Source organism: Mobula birostris, chromosome 14, assembly GCF_030028105.1.
Source record: "Mobula birostris isolate sMobBir1 chromosome 14, sMobBir1.hap1, whole genome shotgun sequence".
Lineage (NCBI taxonomy): Eukaryota > Metazoa > Chordata > Chondrichthyes > Myliobatiformes > Myliobatidae > Mobula > Mobula birostris.
In genome coordinates, this window is record NC_092383.1 from 97,783,883 (window position 1) to 97,809,060 (window position 25,178).

At 46.3% G+C, this 25,178-nt stretch overlaps 1 long non-coding RNA gene across 1 annotated transcript; it reads right to left on the bottom strand.

The window, feature by feature from the left end:
- Positions 1-623: 623 nt before the first annotated feature.
- Positions 624-23,050, bottom strand: LOC140209580 (uncharacterized). Its single transcript, XR_011889025.1, has 3 exons — positions 22,139-23,050; positions 8,447-8,580; positions 624-955 (listed from the first exon to the last, which is right to left on the bottom strand). It is a non-coding gene; the product is annotated as an uncharacterized lncRNA (long non-coding RNA).
- Positions 23,051-25,178: the final 2,128 nt, after the last annotated feature.

Below are 25,178 nucleotides of genomic sequence, written 5' to 3' on the forward strand. Positions count from 1 at the left end.
AAAGGGGTAGCGGAAGATATCACAGAGGCATTGGTAGTGATAAGACCATAAGACATAGGAGCAGAGTTAGATCACTTCACCCATCGACACTGCTCCGTCATTCAATCACGTTGATCCTTTATTTTTCCCTCCTCAGCCGCACTTCACGGCCTTCTCCCTGTAACCTTTGATGCCGGGGCCAATCAAGAACCTATCAGGCTCTGCCTTAAATACACCCAACGACCCGACCTCCACAGCCGCCTGTGGCGGCAAATTTCACAAATTCACCACCGTCTGGCTAAAGAAATGTCTCTTCATCTCGGTTTAAATGGACGCCCCTCTATACTGAGGCTGTGCCCTCTTGTCCAAGACTCCCTCACCATTGGAAACATCCTTTTCACATCTACTCTACCTAGACCCTTCAACTTTCGAAAGGTTTCAATTAGATCCCCCTCCTCCGTCTGTAGCCCCTGGTAAGCCTCAGACTGGCTCAGCTCGCTTTCGTCTAGGGGGAGCAGCCTTCGGCCCCGCCAAACTGGGTAATCAAGTTTGTGTGGATGCTGTGTGATGTACCCCACCCCACCAAATAACAGACAAAACACCATATGCAATTAAATGATTACACATTATAAATCTTACTGGAACTATGTAATTAATAGAGATAAAATATAAAAGAAAAAAAAAGGCGCCAAACTTATCGAAGTTCAACCACTTCATGCACAACCAGTTGGAGCTCAATTAACGGAGTCTTCTTTCCACCATGCAATGCCCTCGGACACCCTCGAACCGCCGCCTGGGACCAACCATGGTGGTCGACCAGATGCTCCACTCGAGTCTGTCTTCTTCTCCTCTCCTCACCGAAGACCCTGGGCCTCGGACTCTCGCTCAGGGTCGGTCCCGCCGCCCAGGGTCACAGCATCGCGTCTCCTCTCTCTGTTCCCATCGCGCCTTCTCCCTCAAAGCCCGCCTACAATAGCTTACAGACACATAAGAAAGAATAACATCTATCCCAATTGGTTAGCAAACGAATACAATTCTCTTTATAACCCAAACAAGCCGCTAGAGAGAGAACTTTCTCAGCAGTTATTATTACAGAAAAGCTATTTTAATTATAACATAACAAAGAAGCCATTTTGTTAGCCTTTGTAGTAACATAAAAGAAGAAACCCCTTACACGTCTAAATTCCAGCGAGTACAGGCCCAGAGCCATCAAACGTTCCTCATTTGATAATCCAATCATTCCCGGAATTATCCTTTTCAGCCAGCACATCTTGTCAGAGATAGGGAGCCCAAAACTGTTCCCTATAATAATGGTGGGGCCTTACCAGCGCCTTATAAAGGCTCAGCATCAGAATCAGGTTTGTTATCACCGGCATATGTTGTGAAATTTGTTAACTTAGCAGCAGCAGTTCAATACAATACATAATATAAAGGAAAAGAAGATAAATAAATAAATTACAGTATACATATTTTGAATGGATTAAAAATCGTGCAAAATACAGAGATAATATATATTTACAAAGTGAGGTAGTGTCCAAGGGTTCAATGTCCATTTAGGAATCTGATGGCAGAGGGGAAGAAGCTGTTACTGAATCGCAGAATCCTGAATCAGATCCCTGCTCTTGTATTCTAGACCTCTTGAGCTGAATGCTAACATTGCATGTGCCTGCCTCCCCTCTGTCACATCTTGCAACTTAACCCGTAGGGTGCTCTACACAAGGACTCCCAAGTCCCTTTGCATCTCAAATTTTTGGATTTTCTCCCCGCTTAGAAAATAGTTTGCACAAATATTTCTTCTACCAAAGTGCATGACCATGCATTTTCCAACATTTTATTTTATTTGCCACTTTTTTGCCCGTCCTCCTAATCTATCTAAGTCCTTCTGCAGCCTTCCTGTTTCCTCAATACCACCTGACCATCCAACAACCTTTGGATTCATCTGCAAATTTGGCAACAACGCCACCTATTCCATGATCTAAATCATTAATATACAGCACAAAAAGAAGCGGTATCAACACAGACACCTGCGGAACACCGTTAGTCACTGGCAGCCAATCAGAAAAGGATGCTTTTATTCCTACTCATTGCTTCCGACCAATCAGCCAATGCTCTAGCCATGCTAGTAATATTTCTTTAATACCATGGGTTGTTAACTTAGTAAGCAGCTTCACGTGTGATACCCTGTCAAAGGCTATCTGAAAATTCAAATATACAACATCGACTGCATCTCCTTTATCTATCCTACTTTTAATCAACTCAAAGAATTTCAGCAGGTGCGTCAGGTAAGCTTTTTCCTTCAGGAAACCATGCTAGTTGTCCTATCTTGTCGTGTGTCACCAAGTACTCAATAACCTCAATAATTCACACCCTTCAACACCTGTGTCTTCCACGGGGAAGATCGATGCAAAAAAAACTCATTTATTTCATGTGCCATCTCCTTGGCCCCCGTTGTTATTTCTCCAGCCTCATTTTCCAGCGGCCGTATATCCACTCTCATCTCTTTTAATTTTTATATACTTGAAAATGTTTTTCTATTCATCTTGATCATGTTATAGACAATAGACAATAGACAATAGGTGTAGAGGTAGACCATTCGGCCCTTCGAGCCTGCACCGCCATTCTGAAATCATGGCTGATCATCTACTATCAATACCCAGTTCCTGCCTTGTCCCCATAACCCTTGATTCCCCGATCCATAAGATACCTATCTAGCTCCTTCTTGAAAGCATCCAGGGAATTGGCCTCCACTGCCTTCTGAGGCAGTGCGTTCCACACCTCCACAACTCTCTGGGAGAAGAAGTTCCTCCTCAACTCTGTCCTAAATGACCGACCCCTTATTCTTAAACCATGCCCGCTGGTACTGGACTCTCCCAGCATCTGGAGCATATTTCCTGCCTCTATCTTGTCCAATCCCTTAATAATCTTATATGTCTCAATCAGATCCCCCCTCAATCTCCTTAATTCCAGCCTGTACAAGCCCAGTCTCTCTAACCTCTCTGCGTAAGACAGTCCGGGCATTCCAGGAATTAACCTAGTGAACCTACGCTGCACCTCCTCCACAGCCAGGATGTCCTTCCTTAACCCTGGAGACCAAAACTGCACACAATACTCCAGGTGTGGTCTCACCAGGGCCCTGTACAAATGCAAAAGAGTTTCCTTGCTCTTGTACTCAATTCCCTTTGTAATAAAGGCCAACATTCCATTAGCCTTCTTCACTGCCTGCTGCACTTGCTCATTCACCTTCAGAGACTGATGAACAAGTACTCCTACAGCTCTATGTATTTCTCCCTTACCTAACTCCACACCGTTCAGATAATAACCTGCCTTCCTGTTCTTGCTCCCAAAGTGAATAACCTCACACTTATTCACATTAAACGCCATCTGCCAAGTTTCTGCCCACTCACCCAGCCTATCCAAGTCACCTTGAATTCTCCTAACATACTCATCACATGTCACACTGCCACCCAGCTCAGTATCATCAGCAAACTTGCTGATGTTATTCACAATGCCTTCCTCTAAATCATTGACGTAAACCGTAAACAGCTGTGGTCTCAATACCGAGCCCTGTGGTACCCCACTAGTCACCACCTGCTATTCCAAGAAACACCCATTCACTGCTACCCTTTGCTTTCTATCTGCCAACCAGTTTTCTATCCATGTCAATATCCTTTCCCCAATGCCATGAGCTCTGATTTTCCCCACCAATCTCCTATGTGGTACCTTATCGAATGCCTTCTGAAAGTCAAGGTACACCACATCCACTGGATCTCCCACGTCTATCTTCCTGGTTACATCCTCAAAAAACTCCAATAGATTAGTCAAGCATGATTTGCCCTTGGTAAATCCATGCTGGCTCGGCCCAATCCTATCACTGCTATCAAGATATGCCGCTATTTCATCTTTAATAATGGACTCTTCCCCACTACTGATGTTAGGCTAACAGGGTGATAGTTCTCTGTTTTCTCCCTCCCTCCTTTCTTAAAAAGTGGGATAACATTAGCCATTCGCCAATCCTCAGGAACTGAGCCTGAATCTAAGGAACATTGGAAAATGATCACCAACGCATCTGCAATTTCCAGAGCCACCTCCTTTAGTACCCTAGGATGCAGACCATCTGGATCTGGGGATTTGTTAGCCTTCAGTCCCATTAGTCTACTCATCACTGTTTCCTTCCTAATGTCAATCTGTTTCAGTTCCTCTGTTACCCTATATCCTTGGCCCATCCATACATCTGGAAGATTGCTTGTGTCTTCCCTAGTGAAGACAGATCCAAAGTACTTATTAAATTCGTCTGCCATTTCTCTGTTTCCCATAACAATTTCTCCCAATTCATTCTTCAAGGGCCCAACATTGTTCTTAACTATCTTCCTTCTTTTCACATACCTAAAAAAACTTTTGCTATCCTCCTTTATATCCCTAACAGCTTGCGTTCATACCTCATTTTTTCTCCCCGTATTGCCTTTTTAGTTAAGTTCTGTTGCTCCTTAAAAATTTCCCAATCATCCGTCTTCCCACTCACCTTAGCTCTGTTATACTTTTTTAATGCTATGCTATCTCTGACTTCCTTTGTCAACCACTGTTGTTTGCTAGCTTGCTTTTATATTTCACTATTTCCTTCTTCATGATTCTTTTAGCTGCTTCCTATAGGTTTTAATGCTTCCCAGTCCTCTATATTCCCACTATTTTTTACTTTGTTGTATTCTTTCTCTTTTACTTTTACTTTAGCTTTGACTGCCCTCGTCAGCCACGGTTGTACTATTTTGCCATTTGAAATATTTCTTTGTGTCCTGAGTACATCTGTCCAGCACCTTCCTCATTTTTCCCAGAAACTCAAGCCATTGCTGCTCTGCTGCCATCCCTGTCATATTTCTTTCCAATTTACTTTGGCCAACTCCTCTCTCATACCCCTGTAATTTCTCTTACTCCACTAAAATGCTGCTACATCAGACTTTCCTTTCTCCCTATCAAATGTCAGCTTGAACAATTATATTCTGATCTCTGCCTCTTCAGGGTTCCATTACTTTAAGCTCCCTAATTGCATCAGGGTCATTACAGAACATCCAATCCAGTATAGCTGATCTCCCAAAAGGCTCAACGACAAACTGCTGTTAAAAGTCATCTCCTATACATTCAACACTCTCTTGGGATCCATTACCAACCTGCCTTCTACCATGACAATCAGGGTGCCATTAAGTTATCTCTCTCTCCCTTTCTCACTCTCTCTCTCTCTCCCTCTCCCCCTCTCCTCTCCCCCTCCCCCTCTCTCCCTCCCCACTCTCTCCGCATCCCCCTCCCTCCATCCCTCTCTCTCCCTCTCTCTCTCTCTCACTGTCTCTCCCTCCCCCCCCCCCACACTTGCAAAACGTCTCCTACTCCTAACCCTGCTGAATACAATGACTGGAAGTGCTCCTTGTTCAGTTACTGTATACCGTACATATCGCGCAATTGCAATTTTCGATCCTATGCCCAGAGAGTCTCGCTAATTGTACCGAGTCTGATATAATTGTGTTAAATCCCCAATGATACCTACACCAGAGACAGTGGTGTTCATTTAATGTGTGTTTTCAAGTGACTGAAAGAGCGAGGATCGGGTTTAACTGTGTCACAGGAGACTGATCCTCTCTATAAGTGAGAACCTGGTGGAGTTCATCAGTTCAGACCGTCTGCTGGAGCTGTGGATCCGCAACAATAGGAGTTACATGCTCACACTGAAATAGGATATCCGGTGATCTGGCGGATAGAAGACATTTACTATCCTGTCATTTCAGCGGTTGGAATTCCCGGTAAGCCGCCGGCGGACATTATTAGTTCATTGAAATTGATTGATTGTCCCTCTTGTTGCCTGTTTCTAGCTAAACCCTTAAACAGCCTCCTATTTCAATAGTAGAAAGTTCCGGGTTTCGGTTCCTTTGGTTTCACTGTGACCGCGATACATTCGCAATGACTTGGTTTATACAACTCCTGCATTGATCATGAATCTTTGTCAATCGACGTACTGTAAGGGAATACCCGGAAGAAAGGCAAGAATTTATAATTGATCACTCATAGCAGCGGCGAAGTGGTGATTGTGGGGTCTCGAATTTTGGAAAGAGCTACAAAACGAAAAGGCTGCTGGGGGAGAGAGAGAAAAACTCTTCCGCCTCCTTTCGTATGGCAAATTTAAATATATATTATATCATATTTAAAAATCGCTACTGTTGTGAAACATACCTCTATTCTTTTTTCAATTCCTCATTCTGGGTCCTCTATTATCCCTTCCCTTCTCCTCACCTGTCCATCACTCCCTACAGTGCCCCTCATCTTTCCCCTTCTCTGACGGTCTACACCCCTTTCCTATCAGATTCGTTTAACTCGTCTATCGATAACCTCCCAGCTTCTCACTTCACCCCCTCCACCCACGCACTTTCCCCTCTCCCAGCTTCACATACCATCTACCACCTTGTTATTCTGGCATCTTTCCAGCTTACTTTCCAGTTCTGATAAAGGATCTCGGCCCGAAAGTTCGACTGTTTATGCCCCTCCATCGATGCTGCCTGCCCTCTGAGTTCTTCCAACGCTGTGTTTTGCTCTGAATTTCCGGGCTTTGTAGAATCCCCTGTGCCTATTGTGATTATCCTGATGCAGATCCAGATTTCTGACCACTGTGTTAGCTGCTGGCTCTTGTGCCGGTGAGCTGAAATGTCTGTCGGCGATGCAAAATGAATGAGACACCCTTCTGTTGCTCCGTCGCTGACAGGGAACGGCGGGGATGTTGGTTTTTGGTTATTGAACACTGCCGCATCTGATATCCTGCTTTAATCATTTCATCCGGCACGAAAGGAGATCGACCCTGGTAATGCTGATCGTTCCCTTATTGCCGCTTAGGAGACAGCCACCAAGCTGGCGGTCGCCTATCACCTCACACTTACGGTCGGAAGTACAGATATGGACCACTTTATTTGGTTCGTAACTCTCTATATTCTCCACATCGACACCGTGGCCTTAGTATATGAACAAAATGGAAATAGTATCAGATCCCAAAAGGCCGGCTTATTGGGTCGAGGTCTGATCAGTAATTTATCGGCTTCCTTTTCTTTTCTCCTATAGTTAACTTGGTGGCGATTGTGATCCTCTGTCGAGGAAGGTGCGGTCTTTCCAAGTGTATCACCCGGTACCTGGTGGGAATGGCGGTGGCCGATCTCCTGGTCGTGATCTCGGACCCATTGTTGAGCTGGACTGGTCTTATTTATTTTCCTCGTTCATTCCTCCACATTACTCCAGTGTGCAGCCTCATCGTGTGGCTGATTTTCGCGAGCACTACAGTCTCTGTCTGGCTGACGGTCGCATTCACGTTTGACCGATTTGTAGCCATTTGTTCCCAGAGGCTGAAGAGAAAATACTGCACTGAAAAAATGGCTGTTGCGGTTATAGTGACAGTGGGCGTGCTGGGATGTTTCGTCTCTGTTCCTTGTATTTCCCATACGAGCCTGGGGAAATTATTAATAATGTTCCCTGGGTTTGTGTAACTAAACCGAGTTTCTATACTACGTTCGCATGGGCGGCATTTGAGATGTTCCATCGCATTTTAACTCCATGTGTTCCGTTCCTTCTGATCCTGCTGCTCAATGTTCTGACGGTCAGGCAAATATTAGTGGCCAGTAGAATCCGCAAGGGGCTCCGGGGCCGCAGCACTGGAGAGAATGACAAGGATCCAGAGATGGAGAACCGAAGGAAGTCCATCGTTCTGCTCTTCAGTATAACCGGCAGTTTCATCTTATTGTGGGTAACACTGGTGGTATTTTATTTGTATAAACGAATTGCCAGGATTGCGAATTATTCTGTCACCGATCCCCTCTACATCACAGAACACGCATCTCAAATGCTGCAGCTTCTTAGCACTTGCACAAATACGGGTATTTATGCCGTGACTCAAATCAAATTCCGAGAGGAGCTGAACAACGCGGTGAAATGTCCAGTGAAGCGGATTATGAAAACTATCAAATCATAGAAAGAAATCATGTAGAATAACTACTGCTATCTGTATGCTCCCTACGTTTTAGGCAGCACAAGGAAGAAAGAAGTTTACAGTTAACCCGATGTAATCCCGGAAACGAGCCTCCCAGAAATATAACCTCTGTGTCATGCATTCTCCTCCCAACCAACTTTCAGCTTCATTCCGCACAGGATTGACTTTTTTTTAAACTTTGACTTTATTGACTTTCTGTGTATATGTATAAAAAGGCTATAGTTATTCTTCTTTGGAAGACTGGACGACCGCGCCGTTAGCGATCTTCCTTAATTCGTGAATAAAGATATTCCCCAGTCACATCGAAGTCCTTGTCCGATTTATTAGTGACTAACTTTAAGTGAATTTCCTTGGCAAGTTAATTTCCCTAACAATTTAGCGAAACAGGAATGGATCCCTATAGATACGGGATCCAACCGAAGCCCGATCGAAAAATTTGTTTAATTGGCGATAGTAACTTACTCTGGCAATCTGAGTTCCCCTTGGAAAGCGTTTGTGGCGACAGTGAGCCGCTGTGAGTCTCCGGGAAAGACCAGACCAATAGGGCAAGATCGGTGCAGACGAGGCCCTCCCAGCCGGTGAGGATCCCTGAGCTCCTGGAGAGAGGCAAGATGGTAGATGGAAGACAGGGTCCAAAACTCGCAGAGGGTGTCCAATGAATAGTCAAATTAAAGGGCAACAGGGACTTCGAAGAGTTGAGATAATTTCCGGCCAGAAAAGTGTAAGGGGATTGTATCGTGATTGAAAACTAATTAAATTTGATTACAGGTTGACCTAAAACTAACAGGTCAGAAATGGGTAGCAGTGAAAGCAAATGCGCCGAAACCACATGGGCTATACCAAAGAGAAGATACAGGACCTCGAAGCCTGCCGATCCAGCGACAAAGGCTCCATGAATAAACATACTGAGAGAAGGGGAAGGAAATATAGACTAAGAAACTTCCGTGTGGACCCCAGTGTCTCCAGGCACCCCGCCGGACAAGGTACTGCTAGAAATTGGAGATAGCAGGCATGATATTACTTTTTCAGGCTATTTATAAGGAGGGGCCTGGGAGTCTAACCCTATGGCCCCCTCCCCTCCCCCTCTTTCGCCCTCTGCAGGACTCTATTCTAAAATCCGAGATGACGCCTGCCGATAACCCCTTTTATGGAAATAGGAATGTAATGTTTGTCATGGCCGCTGCATGTCATCGAGTCCAGCGGCTGCAACGACAAGTCCAGTTGTCACAGTCCCATTCCGGGAACCAGCCTCCCTCATATGAATAGATTTCCCAGTCCGGTGCCTCGAGAACAGGGCATCCTTCTGCTCCCATGGATCAGGAACAAGCGCAACCTGCGAAAGTTGCACAGGGCGTAGGGGCGAAAATGCGGTTACAGGTCAAGAGAGTACAGTCTATGGAGCAGGTGGCAGGACCTAGCGATAGCCATGGGGAAAGTAAGCTGCCTGATAATGCAACGTTTACGCAGGAACCCCGAATAATGGTAGGCGAGATACCGGTCCTCAAGTCCTGGACCCCTGCAGAGGTTAAGCGTATGATTACTGACGTCCCTAACCCAATTAGGAAAGCTATCGTGCTGCACAATTGGTCAGTAGAAGCTTGTGAAGTTTTGATCCGCTACCTGCAAATGTGCAGCGACTCCTGCGGGTCACTAATGACAGTGCCTGATCCACCCTCAAACAACGATTCGCTGTACCCCATGGAACAAATGGCGATTGGGTCCCGAATGCAGATGGAAGGCAACTTGAGAATGCAGACGTGGTTAGAACAGACCAAAGATACAATCCGAAAAGGGGCCTGACAACAAGGTGATTTTGGGGAAGTCACGAGATGCCAACAAAAAAAGTGAGCCCCTAACGGATTTAATTTCCAGATTTAAAGATGCTTGGGAAACTAGTGCAGGAAAACAATTAGAACAGAATGGACCTTTAGCGGTGCAAACCTGTTTAAATTGCTTGCGACCCGAAGTAGCACACTCATTCAACTTGATGATGGATATAAGAAGAAAGCCGAGGTTCATCTCGGAGAACGTTATAAGATGTGTTTTAAGGGTCAAATATGTTTTAGCCCTGAAACAGCAAATCCTTCTCAGATAATTTACTTCCTGGAAGGAGACGGCTCCGTATTCATGTATCGCTGGGAATAAAACCCCTAAGTCGAAGTATCTGGGTCCGATGTGAAATAGTTAATGAACAAATTCTGGCGTAATTGGCGTAACCTATTTAGGTCCCGATACTGGAGCGATAATAACAATCCTCTTCAGACTCTCTCTTCGGGGTCCCTTGTATCTTTAGACTGGAAAGCGCACCCCCTTCTCCCCAATATGACCCTCCACTTCGACTTAAAGCGGTGACCTATCTTTGTGGGCATCGCACAAAAATCATGTGCCTCGGCGGTACCCCACCGAATCACATTTGAGAAAACATGAGCAACACACATCAAAGTTGCTGGTGAACGCAGCAGGCCAGGCAGCATCTCTAGGAAGAGGTACAGTCGACGTTTCAGGCCGAGACCCTTCGTCAGGCCTAACTGAAGGAAGAGTTAGTAAGAGATTTGAAAGTGGGAGGGGGAAGGGGAGATCCAAAATGATAGGAGAAGACAGGAGGGGGAGGGATGGAGCGAAGAGCTGGACAGGTGATTGGCAAAGGGGATATGAGAGGATCATGGGACAGGAGGCCTAAGGTGAAAGAAAGGGGGAGGGGGGAACCCAGAGGATGGGCAAGGGGTATAGTCAGAGGGACAGAGGGAGAAAAAGGAGAGAGAGAGAGAAAGAATGTGTGTATAAAAATAAATAACGGATGGGGTCCGAGGCGGAGGTGGGGCATTAGCGGAAGTTAGAGAAGTCGATGTTCATGTCGTCAGGTTGGCGGCTTCGACTTCTCAAACTTCCGCTAATGCCCCACCTCCCCCTCGTACCCCATCCGTTATTTATTTTTATACACACATTCTTTCTCTCACTCTCCTTTTTCTCTCTCTGTCCCTCTGACTATACCCCTTGCCCATCCTCTGGTTCCCCCCCCCCTTGTCTTTCTCCCTGGGCCTCCTGTCCCATGATCGTCTCATATCCCGTTTGCCAATCACCTGTCCAGCTCTTGGCTCCATCCCTCCCCCTCCTGTATTCTCCTATCATTTTGGATCTCCCCCTCCCCCTTTCAAATCTCTTACTAGCTCTTCTTTCAGTTAGTCCTGACGAAGGGTCTCGGCCTGAAACGTCGACTGTACCTCTTCCTAGAGATGTTGCCTGGCCTGCTGCGTTAACCAGCAACTTTGATGTGTGTCATTTTACAATATGCTAATAATCTGCGGCTGCCCTCTAAACACTGACTACGAATAAGTATATCAATCGTTTTATTTTACAAACAGGAAAAGATTTGAACAAACACTTAAGTTGCCCCAAGTTACACAAACCGCAAGACTAAATGTTCAACGAACAGAACCTCAAGCTAAAAGTGTGCGCGGAGTTAACCTTCCCAATGGTTCTGTGAGGTGTGCCCTGAGGACAAAGGTGAAAAAGAAAGCCTCCTGCGCGGGCTACCCTTACACTCTGGCGTTTGTAACTGTACACCAAAGCTGAGGCACATACGGCAACCAATGGGAAAGAGCCGCACAGACCTCAAACGCACCAAACAACAGCCGAAATGGCGGAAGCGACTTTCGATTGGCAAATAGGCCACACCCCCACACGGCCGATATGAATACCTCGTGGGTAATTATTCGTGTGATTGCTAATTCAAATGCAAAACTCCTGTTCAGTGGAATATATTTCATGAACATTCGCCTTGGCAATTCACTGATCAGCAACTCACTGAATTCTGTCAAACAATGCCGTCCATTACTATCTGAATTAATTTGCTTATTTCTGTGTGCCGACCCGCTGTTGCCGCAGGAACGTGTCTCGTAAAAACACTAGAAGGCACTAGACACTAGAATACTACAGCACAGTACAGGCCCTTCGGCCTTCGATGTTGTGCCGACCCATATATTCCTTAAAATAAACGTATTAAACCCACACTACCCCGTAACCCTCTATTTTTCTTTCATCCATGTGCCTGTCCAAGAAGCTCTTAAATACCCCTAATGTTTTAGCCTCCACCACCATCCCTGGCAAGTCATTCCAGGCACCCACAACCCTCTGTGTAAAAAAACTTACCCCTGGTGTCTCCCCTATACCTCCTTCCCTTAACTTTGTACAATATGCCCTCTGGTGTTTGCGATTCGTGCCCTGGGAAACAGGTACTGGCTATCCACCCTATCTATGCCTCTCATAATCTTGTAGACCTCTATTAAGTCCCCTCTCATCCTCCTACGCTCCAAAGAGAAAAGTTCCAGCTCTGCTGACCTTGCCTCATAAGACTTTTTTTCCAATCCAGGCAACATCCTGGTAAATCTCCTCTGCACCTTCTCCATAGCTTCCACATCCTTCCTATAATGAGGTGACCAGAACTGAACACAATACTCCAAGTGTGGTCTCGCCAGAGATTTGTAGAGTTGCAACATGTCCTCTCTACTCCTGAACTCAATCCCCCTATTAATGAAGCCTAGCATCCCATAGGCCTTAACTATCCTATCAACCTGTTGCAGCGACTTTGAGGGATGTATGGATTTGAACCCCAAGGTCCCTCTGTTCATTCACACTCTTTACGAACCGACCATTAACCCTGTGCTCAGCCTTCTGGTTTGTCCTTCCAAAATGCACCACCGCACACTTATCCGGACTGAACTCCATCTGCCAATTTTCTGCCCAACTCTGCATCCTCTCTATATCCTCTTGTAACTTTCGACAACCTACAGCTCCGTCCACAGTTCCTCCAATCTTCGTGTCATCTGCAAACTTACTCACCCATCCTTCCGCCTCTTCATCCAGGTCATTTATAAAAATCACAAAGAGCAGGGGTCCCAAGACAGATCCTTGCGGCACTCCACGAGTCACCGACCTCCAGACAGATTACTTTCTTTCTTCCTTTAAGCCAATTTTTTATCCAAACAGCCAAGGTTCCACTGATCCCATGCCTCATGACTTTCTGGATGAGTCTCTCGTGGGGGACCTTGTCAAATGCCTTGCTAAAATCCATGTAGACCTCATCTACCGCCCTACCACAAAGGCACCATATGCACCCCTTCAGAGATCGAAGCCCTCACTTCATTATCCCAGCAAATTCCCAAAGGAAATATGAGTTGTCTGCTTTTTGCAGCCATGGATGGAAACCCGACAATGACAATCACAGCTTTCCATCAAATAGCGTCACAAAGTCAAAAGGTCCAGTTAGTCACACGGTAATGACCACAGGCGGTGTCTAGTGAGCCATATTTGCCGAATCTATTCAATGTGAAGCTAATCAGATCTTACGATACTGCAGACTCGTGCCGCTTCTCCGTTTACTGAAATCATATAAAACCACTGACTCGCACAGTGATCTTGACTATACCTCTTCCCACCCTGTCACTTGCAAAACATATTTTTTCTCAGTTCCTCCGTCTTTGCGCATCTTCCCTCACGGTGAGACTTTTTATTTCAGAGCAACTGATATGTCCTCCTTCTTCAAAGAAAGGGGCTTCCCTTCTTCGCTATCAGCACTGCCGTCACCCGCATCTCTTCTATTTCACGCAAACCTGCCCTCATCCCGTCATCCCGCCGCCAGACCAGGGTTAGGGCTCCTCACCTGCCACCCCACAAGTCTCCGCATTCAGCGTATAAATTCCGTAACTTCATCGACTGTATCCCATGCTCCCGGTGTAGCTTCCTGTATATCGGCTAGACCCAACGCAAACTGGGAGACCGCATCATCAAAGTTCATTTCCTCCGCCTGCCACAAAAAGCGGGATCTCTCGGTGGCTACCCATTTCAATTCTATTTCCCGTTCCCATTCCGACATTGCAGGCCATAGTTCATCTACTGCCATGACGAGGCCACACTCAGGTTGGAGAAGCAACACCTTATATTCCGTTTGCCTATTCTCCAGCCTGATGGCATGAACATCGATTTCTCGAAGTTCTGGTTATTACCCCACCCCTTCTCCTGCGCCATTCCCCATCTTGTTTCTCTCTCACGCATTCTCTACTTACGTGCGCATCACCTCCCTTTGGTTCTCCACCACCTTTCCTTTCTTTCATGGTCTTCTATCCTCTTCTACCAGATTCCCCTTTCTCCGGCCCTTTATCTCCAACCAAACAGCTTCCCAGCTCTGTACTTCAAACTCTCCTTCCTCCCGTTTTCAACTATCACCTGCCACCTTGTACTTCTTCCTCCCCTCCCCACCTTCTTATTCTGAGTTCTTCCCCCATCCTTCCCGATCCTGGTGAAGGGTCTCAGCCCGAAACGTCGACTGTATATTCGCACCCATAGAAGCTGCCTCGCCTGCTGAGCTCCTCCAGCGTCTGCTGTACCTCTTGTGTCACAAGACTTAAAATGCTTCCTGCATTGACAGAGCGGCACGGGTCAAATACCCCAAGAGCATATCTATCTATCTATCTGTCTGTCCATTTATTCATCATTCTACCTTTCCTTTATTTTGATCTTTCTTTTTACCTTTCATTTTGTCTTCCTTCATTTCCCCTCCTTTGACCCATCTCCTTTTCCTTCCTTTGTCTTTCTTCATATTTTTTCATCCATTCATCCTTCTTCCAAATTTTCTATTTCTTTCTTCGTAAAAGCCTGTAAACAGTCATGAGGTCTAATGACAGCCCCCAGCCCCATCACCGGAGGTCCATGCGAGTCTAATTCTAAAACCCATGATCGGCGATTCCTGGGATCGATACCCAGAGATTGGCAGTCCGATGACAGAGGCCTGGTGTGTGTGAGTCCGAGAGTCCAAGCCCAAGAGCAAGAGTTCCGGAGGTGTAGTGGAAAGGGAAGAAATTTATCTAAGATTACAATGAGATCTAGATGACCTGGGGAAATGAGCAAAGGGATGGCAGGTGGAATTTATTTTGGACAGTGTGAGATATTGCATTTTGGTGAGTACAACTAGGGCAGGCTTACATGGTAAATATACAACAGAGAGACTCAGAGGCACTAGAACTCTCGAAAAGCAGTGATACAGCTAGACAGGATGGTGAAGAAAGTGTACGTAATACTTGGCTTCATTGGTCAGAGAATTGAGTACTAGAGTTGGGATGTAATGAGACAATATACGTATGTACCTGTCAGAATAAAAGGTAAAAGTAACAGTAACAGTGTAGGGAACCTTGGTTTTCAAGAGATATTGAGGCCCTGGTTAAGGAAAAAGAGGTGTGTAGCAGGTATAGGCTGGTAGGAACAAATGAGGTGCTTATGGAGTATAAGAAATGCAACTTAAGAAAGAAATCAGGAGGGCTAAAAGAAGGCATGAAGCTGCTCTAGCAGACAAGGTGACGGAGAATCCTGAGGGATTCTGCAGATACTGTATGCTAGGAATAAAGGGTTTTGCAAGAGCAAAAAATGGTCCTCTGGAAGATCAGAATGGTAAACCATGTGTGAAGCCAAAAGACATGCGGGAGATCTTAAATACATTTTTTGCACCCATATTTACTCAGGAGATAGACACAGAGTCTATGGAAGTGACTCAGAGCAGCTGCAAGACCCTACATAGATTACAGAGAAGGTGTTTGCTGTCCTGAGGCAAATTAGGGTGGAAAAATCCCCAGGGCCAGACTGGGTTTTCCCTGAGACAGGAGGCAAGTATAGAAATTGCTGGTGCCTTGCAGAGAAGTTTAAATCATCTACAGCGACAGCTGACTTGAACTGGAGGATTGGAGGATAGCTAATGTTGTTCCACTTTTTAAGAAAGGCTCTAAACATAAATAGGAAATTATAGGCTAGTGAGCCTAAAACTTGTAGTGAGAAGGATATTGAAAGGTATTCTAAGAGACTAGATATATAAGTTGGTGGTTAGACATGGACTGATAAAGGACAGTCAGCATGGCTTCATGTGTGACAGGCCGTGTCTGACCATTTTTATAGATTTTTCCAAGGCACTTACCAGGAAAGTGGGTGAAGGCAAGGCAGTCAATATTGGGCTACATGGACATTAACAAGACATTTGACAAGATCACGCATAGGAGGTTAGTCAAGTAGGTTCAGTCAGTCAAGATGAAGTAGTAAATTGAATTAGACATCAGCCTTGTGAGAGAAGACAGAGAGTGGTAGCATATGGTCACTCATCTGGAGGCCTGTGACAAGTGGTGTGCCGCAGGGATTGGTGCTGGGTCCTTTGTTGTTTGTCATCGGTATCACTGATCTAGGTGATAACGTGGCAAACTGGATCCACAAATTTGCACATGACATCCAGACTGGGGTTGTGGAGGACAGTGAGGAAGGCTATAATGGGCAGTGGGATCTGGACCAGATGGAAAAATGGTCTGAAAAATGGCAGATGGAACATAATGCAGGCAAGTGCGAGGTGTTGCACTTCAGCAGGACCAACTGAGGTAGGTCTTGTACAGTGAGACACTGAGAAGTACAGAAAAACCAAGGGATCTGGGAATGCAGGTCCATAATTCAAGGAAAGTGGTGTCACAGGTAGATAGGATCGTAAAGAAAGTTTTTGACACATTTGCCTTCATAAATCAAAGTATTGAGTGCAGAGAACATTTACAAGGTTGTTGCTGCATCTGGAGGACCTAAGTTACAAGGAAAGATTGAATAGATTAGTTTATTCCTTGGAAAGTAGAAGACTGAGAAGAGATTTGATAGAGGGTTACAAAATTATGTGGGGTATACAGTAAATAGGGTAAATATAAGCAGGCTTTTTTCACTGAGGTTGGGTGGGACAACAGCCAGAGGTTAAGGATGAAAGGTGAAAAGTTTAAGGGGAATATGAGGGGAAACCTCTTCCCTCAGAGGGTGGTGAGTGTGTGGAATGAGGTGCCAGTGCAAGTTGTACATGGGAGCTCAATTTTGATGCTTAAGAGAATTTTGGATAGGTATGTGGATGGTAGGGGTAATGGAGGGCTATGGTCCCAGTGCAGGTCGTTGTGAGAAGGCACAGACTAGATGGGGCAAAGGGCCTGTTTCTGTGTAGTTTTCTATAACTCTAACTGCACAAGGCATTGGTAAGACCACTCTTGGAGTATTGTGCACAGTTATGATTGCCCAGCTATTGGAAGGATGTCATTAAGGTGGAAAGTATGCGGAAAAGATTCACAATGATTTTTTCAGGCCTGGAGGGCTTGAGTTGTAAAGAAAGGCTATATCTCTTTTCCCTGGAGTATAGGAGGTGGAGGGATGACTTTAATTAGGTATGTAAAGGCATTAATGATGTAGATAACATGGATGGTCTCAGATTTTTTTCTGGGGATTGGTATTTTAAAACTACAGGGCACAGGTTTAAAGAGGGAGGATTTAAAAGGGACTCCAAGAGCAACTTTTGTGGGTAAATGGAATGAGCTGCTTGAAGAAGCTGTGGAGGTGGGTACAATTGTGATGTTCAACAGATAATTATACAAATACATAAATCAGAAAAAAAACAGAGGAATATGGGCCATTGAGGGTGAAGGAACCATGACTGACAAGAGATATGAAACATCTAGTCAAGAGGAAGGAAAAGAGCTGACTTAAGATGTAGGAAGCAATGATCAGTCAGGGCTCTGGTTAGTTACAAGGTATCCAGGAAGAAGCTGAAGAATGCACTTGGGAGAACTGGAGTAGGGAAGGGCAGGAGAAGGCTTGGTGAGTAGGATTAAGAAAAACACCAAGTTCTACTTCTGTATAAAAGAACAGAGCGATGGCTAAAGCGAAGATAGGATCGACAATGGATAAAACAGTAATGTGCCTGCTGTCATAGGAGGTCTTTCATTCTTAATTTCAGTTTCACCAGTAAGAGAGTCCTTGACGAATATGATATCAGCATAGAACAGACTGATATTTTGGAACATGTTGACATTAAAAAAGAGGACGTGGAACTTCTGGAAATATTAGGATAAGTAAGTCCCTTGGTCTGGATGGGATATACCCCGGGTTATTATGAGAGCTCGGTGAAAGATTGCTGCACATTTGGCAGTGATCTGTGCATCCTCACTGGCCACAGTAGTAATACCAGTTAATTGGAGAGTGGCAAGTGTTATTCCTTTTTTCAAGGAAGGGAGTAACCCTGGGAATTATAGAGCAGTGAGACTTAATAAGTCTTACTTCAGTAGTGGGCAGATAATTGGAGAAGATTCTTAGAAATGGGATATAGAAGTATTTGGAGAAGCAGAGTCTGGTTAGGGATAGTCAGCATGGCTTTGTGATGGGCAGTCCATGCCTCGAGCCTAATTGAGATCTTTGAAGATGTGACAAACCACATTGATGAAGATAGGGCAGTGGATTTAGTGTATATAGATTTTAATAAGGTGTTTGATAAGGTACACTGAGGCAGGCTTATTCAGAAAGTCAGGAAGTATGGGATCCAGGGAAACTTGGCTGTGTGGATTCAAAATTGGCTTGCACATAGAAGGCAGAGTGTGTTTGTAGACTGAGCATATTCTGCCTGGAGGCTGGTGATTAGTTCTGGGAGCCTTACTCTTAGAGATTTGAATAAATGACTTGGATGAGGAAGTGGAAAGGGGGGTTAGTAAGTTTGCCGATGACATGGAGATTGGTAGTGTTCTGCATAGTGTAGAAGGTCATTGTAGGTTACAACAAGACATTAACAGGATGTGGAGCGAGGCTGAGAAGTGGCAGATAGAGTCCAAACCAGAAAAGTGTGAAGTGATTCATTTTGAAGGTCAAATTTGAAGGCAGATTACGAGTTAACAATAGGATTCTCAGCAGCAAAGGAAACAGAGAGATCTTGTGATCCACCTCCCCACATTCCTCAGTTGCTGCATAAGGTGAGATTTGTCTGGGGGGTGGGGGGAGCATTAAACTCATGTGCCGCAAGGTAATGTTGCAGCTCTATAAGACTCTGATGTAGATTCAAAAGGAGTGTTATGTTCACTTCTGGAAGGGTGTGGAAGCTTTAGAGAGAGAGTGCAGAGGAGATGTACCAGGATGCTGCCTGGATTAGAGGGTATGAGGATAGGTTCACCAAGCTGGGATTTTCACTTTGGAGTAAAGGAAGTAAGGAGGTGACTTGATAGTGGTGTATTAGATGATAAGAGTCAGATCAAAAGTGGAATTGGCAAAAACCAGGGAACATCATTTTAAGGTGTTGGGAAGAAAGTACAGGGTGGATATCAGAGAGAGTGATGGGTGCATGTGGTGGGGACAGAGCCAGATGCATTGGGGACATTTGAAGAACTGTTGCAGAGACACATGGATGACAGAAAATGGAGGGCTATGCAGGAGGGAAATGTTAAGTTGATCACACAGTAGGTTAAAAGGTCGGCTGAATTTTGTGGGCTAAGGGGCCTGCACCGTGCTGTACTGTTCTATGTGAACACCGAGAAATGAACACAGAAGACACCCAAAAATGGGCACAGGTGTGGCACAGCAGTTTTTGGGACTACCTGGTGAAGGAAGCCATTGGAATAAAATGCAAGGAAAAGAACTTTGACAAAGACTAAGGTCTCGCTCCAAGTAAGAACTGGAATTTGATTGTAAACGAGGTGGGACAGTGGAAACCTGATTAGATAAAGACTAAGCAATCAGTAGTAATGGACAACAGGTATAAATACCATGGACTAGACATGCCCAGGCATCATCCCTGATGAAGATGGCAGAGTTTGTCATCGAAACGTCGGTTAAGATTGATACCTGTTCCCAGCTGGAAGCCTGAGAAAAGTTTTTTTGGAGAATGATGTTCATCACATCAAGCTGTAGACTATCTGGGAAGTATATAAGGTATTTGGCCTCACCTTAGTAGTTGACAAGGCCAAGGATGGACTGATCTGTGTCGGAATAGGAAGAGGAATTGAAATGATATGCAATGAGAATCTCGGGATGGCCATTGCGGACAGAACGTAGGTGCTCACCAAACCGGCCAGCTCATCTCCCCGCACTAACCTCTGCTTCCAGTGTTCCCTCCATCACACTCGCATTCTCTTTCTCTTGCGCCTCGTTCCACTTCTCTTTCTTTTATGGCCTCTTTCTCTCTCTTGCTCTTCTCTGTTTCTCACTCTGTTCCTTCCTTATATGCTCTCTGTCTCCCTTTTGTTATTTTTCAACACACGCCCACCTCACATTTGGACTTTCCTCTCTTTCTCACTCTCTCTGTGTCTTCCCTTCTCTCCCTCCCCATTTCCATAGAAACCATAGAAAAACCATAGCACAGAAACAGGCCTTTTGGCCCTTCTTGGCTGTGCCGAACCATTTTCTGCCTAGTCCCACTGACCTGCACACGGACCATATCCCTCCATACACCTCCCATCCATGTATCTATCCAATTTATTCTTAAATGTTAAAAAAGAACCCACATTTATCACCTCGTCTGGCAGCTCATTCCATACTCCCACCACTCTCTGTGTGAAGAAGCCCCCACTAATGTTCCCTTTAAACTTTTCCCCCCTCACCCTTAACCCATGTCCTCTGGTTTTTTTCTCCCCTTACCTCAGTGGAAAAAGCCTGCTTGCATTCACTCTATCTATACCCATCATAATTTTATATACCCCTATCAAATCTCCCCTCATTCTTCTATGCTCCAGGGAATAAAGTCCTAACCTTTTCAACCTTTCTCTGTAACTGAGTTTCTCAAGTCCCGGCAACATCCTTGTAAACCTTCTCTGCACTCTTTCAACCTTATTTATATCCTTCCTGTAATTTGGTGACCAAAAGTGAACACAATACTCCAGATTCGGCCTCACCAATGCCTTATACAACTTCATCAACCTCATCATAACATTTCCTCTCTGGTAATACCCCTGTTTGCCCCAGAACCTATCAGGGTGGGTAAATTCATGACCAGTTGGCAGCTTAGCTCATGGTTTTCACTGAAGTTTTCGGACAATGAGTTGCACTACACATGATAAAAGCCATTTTGAAAATTTCCCATGGTTTCCACCGCTAGCTGCCTGAGATTTCTGGTCAACACACAGTCAGACCACAAGTGACCTCTGGGGATCTGTGTTTGATCCTGATACAGGTACTGTTTTGCAAGTACTCCCTGTAACCTGTGATACTCTGGATTCTTTCCACATCCCAAAGACACTCTGCTGGGTTTATTGTCCACTGAATTTGTGCCAAGTGTTGTGTGCAGCGACGGAAGTGTAGAGGGAGATCAGGAGAGAGGAAAGGCAGGTGGAAGTGAGCAGGACAATGGAGACACAAGAGACTACAGATACTGAATTAGGAGAAAAGCTACAAGTGTAGAGGGAGGGGAGATAGCCAGCAGAGATGAGGGAGGAGCTGGTGGACCAGCTGAGATGGGAGGGCGGTGATGGGCAGGTGGAGCATGGAGTGAGCAGTGAGATGTTGAGACAGATGTTGCTGGGTGGTAAGTGGAACTTAAGGAGAGGGAGGACAGTAGAGGGTGGTGGATGGGGCTGTGTGAGGTGGGAGTGAATGTCCACTTCACCTGGACAGAATGTGCCAGATGTAGTGGGGTGTAGGGGCAGGTGTTACACCTCTTATATGGGAGTGTGCTGGGGCACCTGGACTGAACAAATGTTTGGAGAAGGACGAGCAGACCAGACAGTCACAGAAAGAGTGATCACTGCAGAAAACAGGAAGGGCTGAGGAAGGGAAGGTGTAGCTGATGGTGGAACAGTGGAAACACTCTCCCTGGGCCAGGGACCTCCTTCATCCCACCCATTGTTTATTTTTTTCAATTTACATCGGTTGCCATTCCCTGGGAGTCATGTACTGTTAACCTGTTGTGATCTAGAATGTTGTGGGAGGGGATCATGTCTGAACGTGTACATATTTAAAAGTCCCCCTGATGTTGTGCCTGGGAAATTTTAATTGAGGCTGACAGAGAAAGATCTCTGTGTCCATGTGACCCCAGTGTTTCCCAAGGAGCTAACACGATTTCGGTTCCAAACCTTCGTATCCATCAAAGATTCTCTGCTGACTGAGGAAGATTTTACACCCAGTTAGTAAATTTCTCAGAAGTTTACATTGTTTGGAGAGGAACAATGAACTATAATTGGAATATCTAATTCCCTGCCCCACTTTGAGTGAGATCGGCTCTTCTCTCTGAGTCAGTCCCTTGGAAAAGTGGGGATGGTGAAGATGTCGGTATATACAGCACGGGACAGTGGAGAAGGTGAAGGGATTGGTGTACACAGCACGGGACAGTGGGAGTAATGGCATGTTACGTACCTTGCAGCCACAGTGTTACGAACAGATTGTCTTTCATCTCAATACTGGATCAACCTCGACAGCTGAGATTGCAGAAAGGAGGAAGTTTGTTCAGGAACAGCCCAAAAGAGGATGTGGTGGAGGTCCAAGAGAGCAGGATGTGGTTAACCTCCTCTTGCTCCAGCAGACAGGGAGGAGACCAGCCACAGGCATCAATTGACATATGTATCATATTCCATTCCAGGATCTTTATTCTCCAGAGCTTCATTCCTGTTCTCAGATACTGTCCCTGTGGATTCCCCTGGAGCATCAATTTCCTCTCACATCCCAAAGATTTGCTTGGAGATTAACTGTCTGCTTATATTTCCAACAGTTTAGCAAGGTGTTTGTGGATAATGGAATAAGATGGTGCCGGTAACTGGCGACTTTGCGCGTACTCTCCCGAGCAAACTGCCCTCTCCACTATCTTATACCCTAGAAACCCTTCTAAACCTCCAATCTAGCAAGATCGAGATCAACAACACCCCGGCGAAGCTATTGACCCAGCTGGAGACCACCGCACCAGAATTGCTTCTTAAACACCGGACCGCACCAGGACCCAACCAGCGAGGCCCACCACGTTCCCGGAGACCCGCGGTCTGCTACCGTGCCGGAGCGCTTGGAGACACGGCCCATTCCGACCAGCACCTCTCCGGAGCAGACGACCACACAGAAGTGACGGCGGAGACCTCAAGGTGACCCAGACACTTCCCCGGAGTGACCACCATAAAGCCCCGTTGGTGGCCATCCACAGCTGCCGGAAGTGAGGCCTCCGCTGCCGACGTCGGAAATTGAGCCCGAGGCTCGGCTGGAGCGGAGGCCTCCGCAACCGTGACTCGGTTTACAGACTTGTTTCAGCCAGGAGCCCGGCCCTCCGGGATTAAGTGTCGGCTTCGGGGCCCGACCCAATTGACAGCCCGGGCCCCCGGCAGCGGAGCTCCCCCCCCCCACCCACGTCACTCGGCCCGACCCGGAGTGCCCAACGATGTGACTTGCCGATCGATCCCCGCGGGACGCGTCCACCAACCTCAAAGAGCTGACAACAACACACTGCATCGATGGAAACCTGGAAAGATGCACTACTTACCGAGGAAGTGTGGGAAAAGAGCTGGGCTGCTGGTCAGATTGAAGCTGAGGGGCTTCAGGGTCCCTGTGCCCACTATCCTACTAGCTAATGTGAAAGCCATAGAGAACAAGGTGGATGATCTTAAGGGAGACTCACCTACTGCAGGGAAATGCAGAACTGCTGTGTATTCTGTTTCACTGAGACCTGGCTCTCCCCTACCACCCCCGACTGTGCCATCTGACCGGAGGGATTTTCGATCCATCGGATGGACCGCACGGCGTCTTCGGGCAAGACAAGGGGAGGTGGTGTCTGCCTACTGATCAACACTGCGTGGTGCTCGGACACAGTGGCACTGACAAGCTCCTGCAGCCCGGACCTGGAACACCTGTCGGTGAAGTGTCGTCCCTACTATCTGCCACAGGAATTCACCTCGGTCATACTGACAGCAGTCCACATTCCCCCCCATGCAGACGTGGAGTGTGCTTGGAACATACTGTATGCCAACATCAGTGAACTTGAGACCAGGTATCTGGAGGCTTTACTCATTACAGCCAGGGAATTTAACCAGGCCAACCTCAGAAAGGAACTGTCAAAGTTATACCAACATGTCTCCTGCCCCACTGGAGGCCCGAATATACTTGACCACTGCTACACAGCAGTCAAGGATGCCTACCGTTCCGTCCCACGACCTCACTTCGGAAAATCGGACCATCAGGCCGTACTCGTCCTTCCGGCTGACAAACAGAAACTGAAGCGGGAGGTCACAGTGTCAAAAGTAGTGTCGTGTTGGACGGAGGAAATGGATGAGGTCCTCCGTGACTGCTTTGAATCGGTGGACTGGTTAGTATTCAAGGACTCGGCAGCTAACCTCGATGAGTATGCCTCAGCTGTCACGGAAATCATTAGGAAATGCACAGAGGACTGTGTGTCTCGCAAGATGATCCGGGTATTCCCCAACCGGAAACCTTGGATGAATTAAGAGGTAAAGTCCCTTTTAAAGGCTAGAGCTGCAACTTTTAGGTCCGGGGATAGCAGTCGCGACACGGAATCCAGGCGTGAACTCCGGAAAGCCATTAAGGGCACCAAGAGGCAATATCGAGTCAAGTTGGAAGCCCAGGCTAATCAGAGGGATACCAGTAGATTAAGGCAGGGTCTAAATGAGATCACTGGGTGAAAGAAAAGGCTGGGAATATCAATAACTGTGGCGCTTCTCTTCCTGACGAACTTAATGTATTCTACGCAAGATTCAAACAGAAGAGGAGCATCCCGCTCCCTCCGGATGAACCGGACCTGGTGGCATCGAGATTCATCATCACCGAGGAGGACGTTAGAAGGGCCTTCCTGAAGATAAATACAAGGAAGGCGACAGGCCCAGATGGCGTCCCAGGACGGGTTCTCCGGGCCTGTGCAAGCGAGCTAGCTGGAGTGTTTGCTGACATCTTCAACTGCTCCTTGCTTCAGTCTAAGATCCCCTCGTGTTTTAAGAAGGCAACGATAATCCCAGTGCCGAAGAAGAGCAAGGCGGCATGCCTGAATGACTATCGACCTGTGGCTCTGACATCAATTGCTATGAAGTGCTTCGAGAGATTGGTTATGGCACACATCAACCACAGCCTACTGGTCAACCTCGACGCTTTGCAATTCGCCTATCGGAGCAACAGGTCAACAGCAGATGCCATCTCTCTGGCCCTACATTCCTCCTTAGAACACCTGGAGAATAAAGACACATACATAAGGCTCCTTTTTGTTGACTACAGCTCTGCCTTTAATACCATCATTCCAAATAAACTGATTCCTAAACTCCGGAACCTGGGCCTTAGCACTCAGATCTGCTGCTGGATCTTCAACTTCCTCACAGACAGGATCCAGGCTGTAAAAATAGGGGACAAGCTCTCCTCTACAATCACTCTGAGCACCGGTGCCCCAAAAGACTGTGTACTCAGCCCCCTGCTGTAC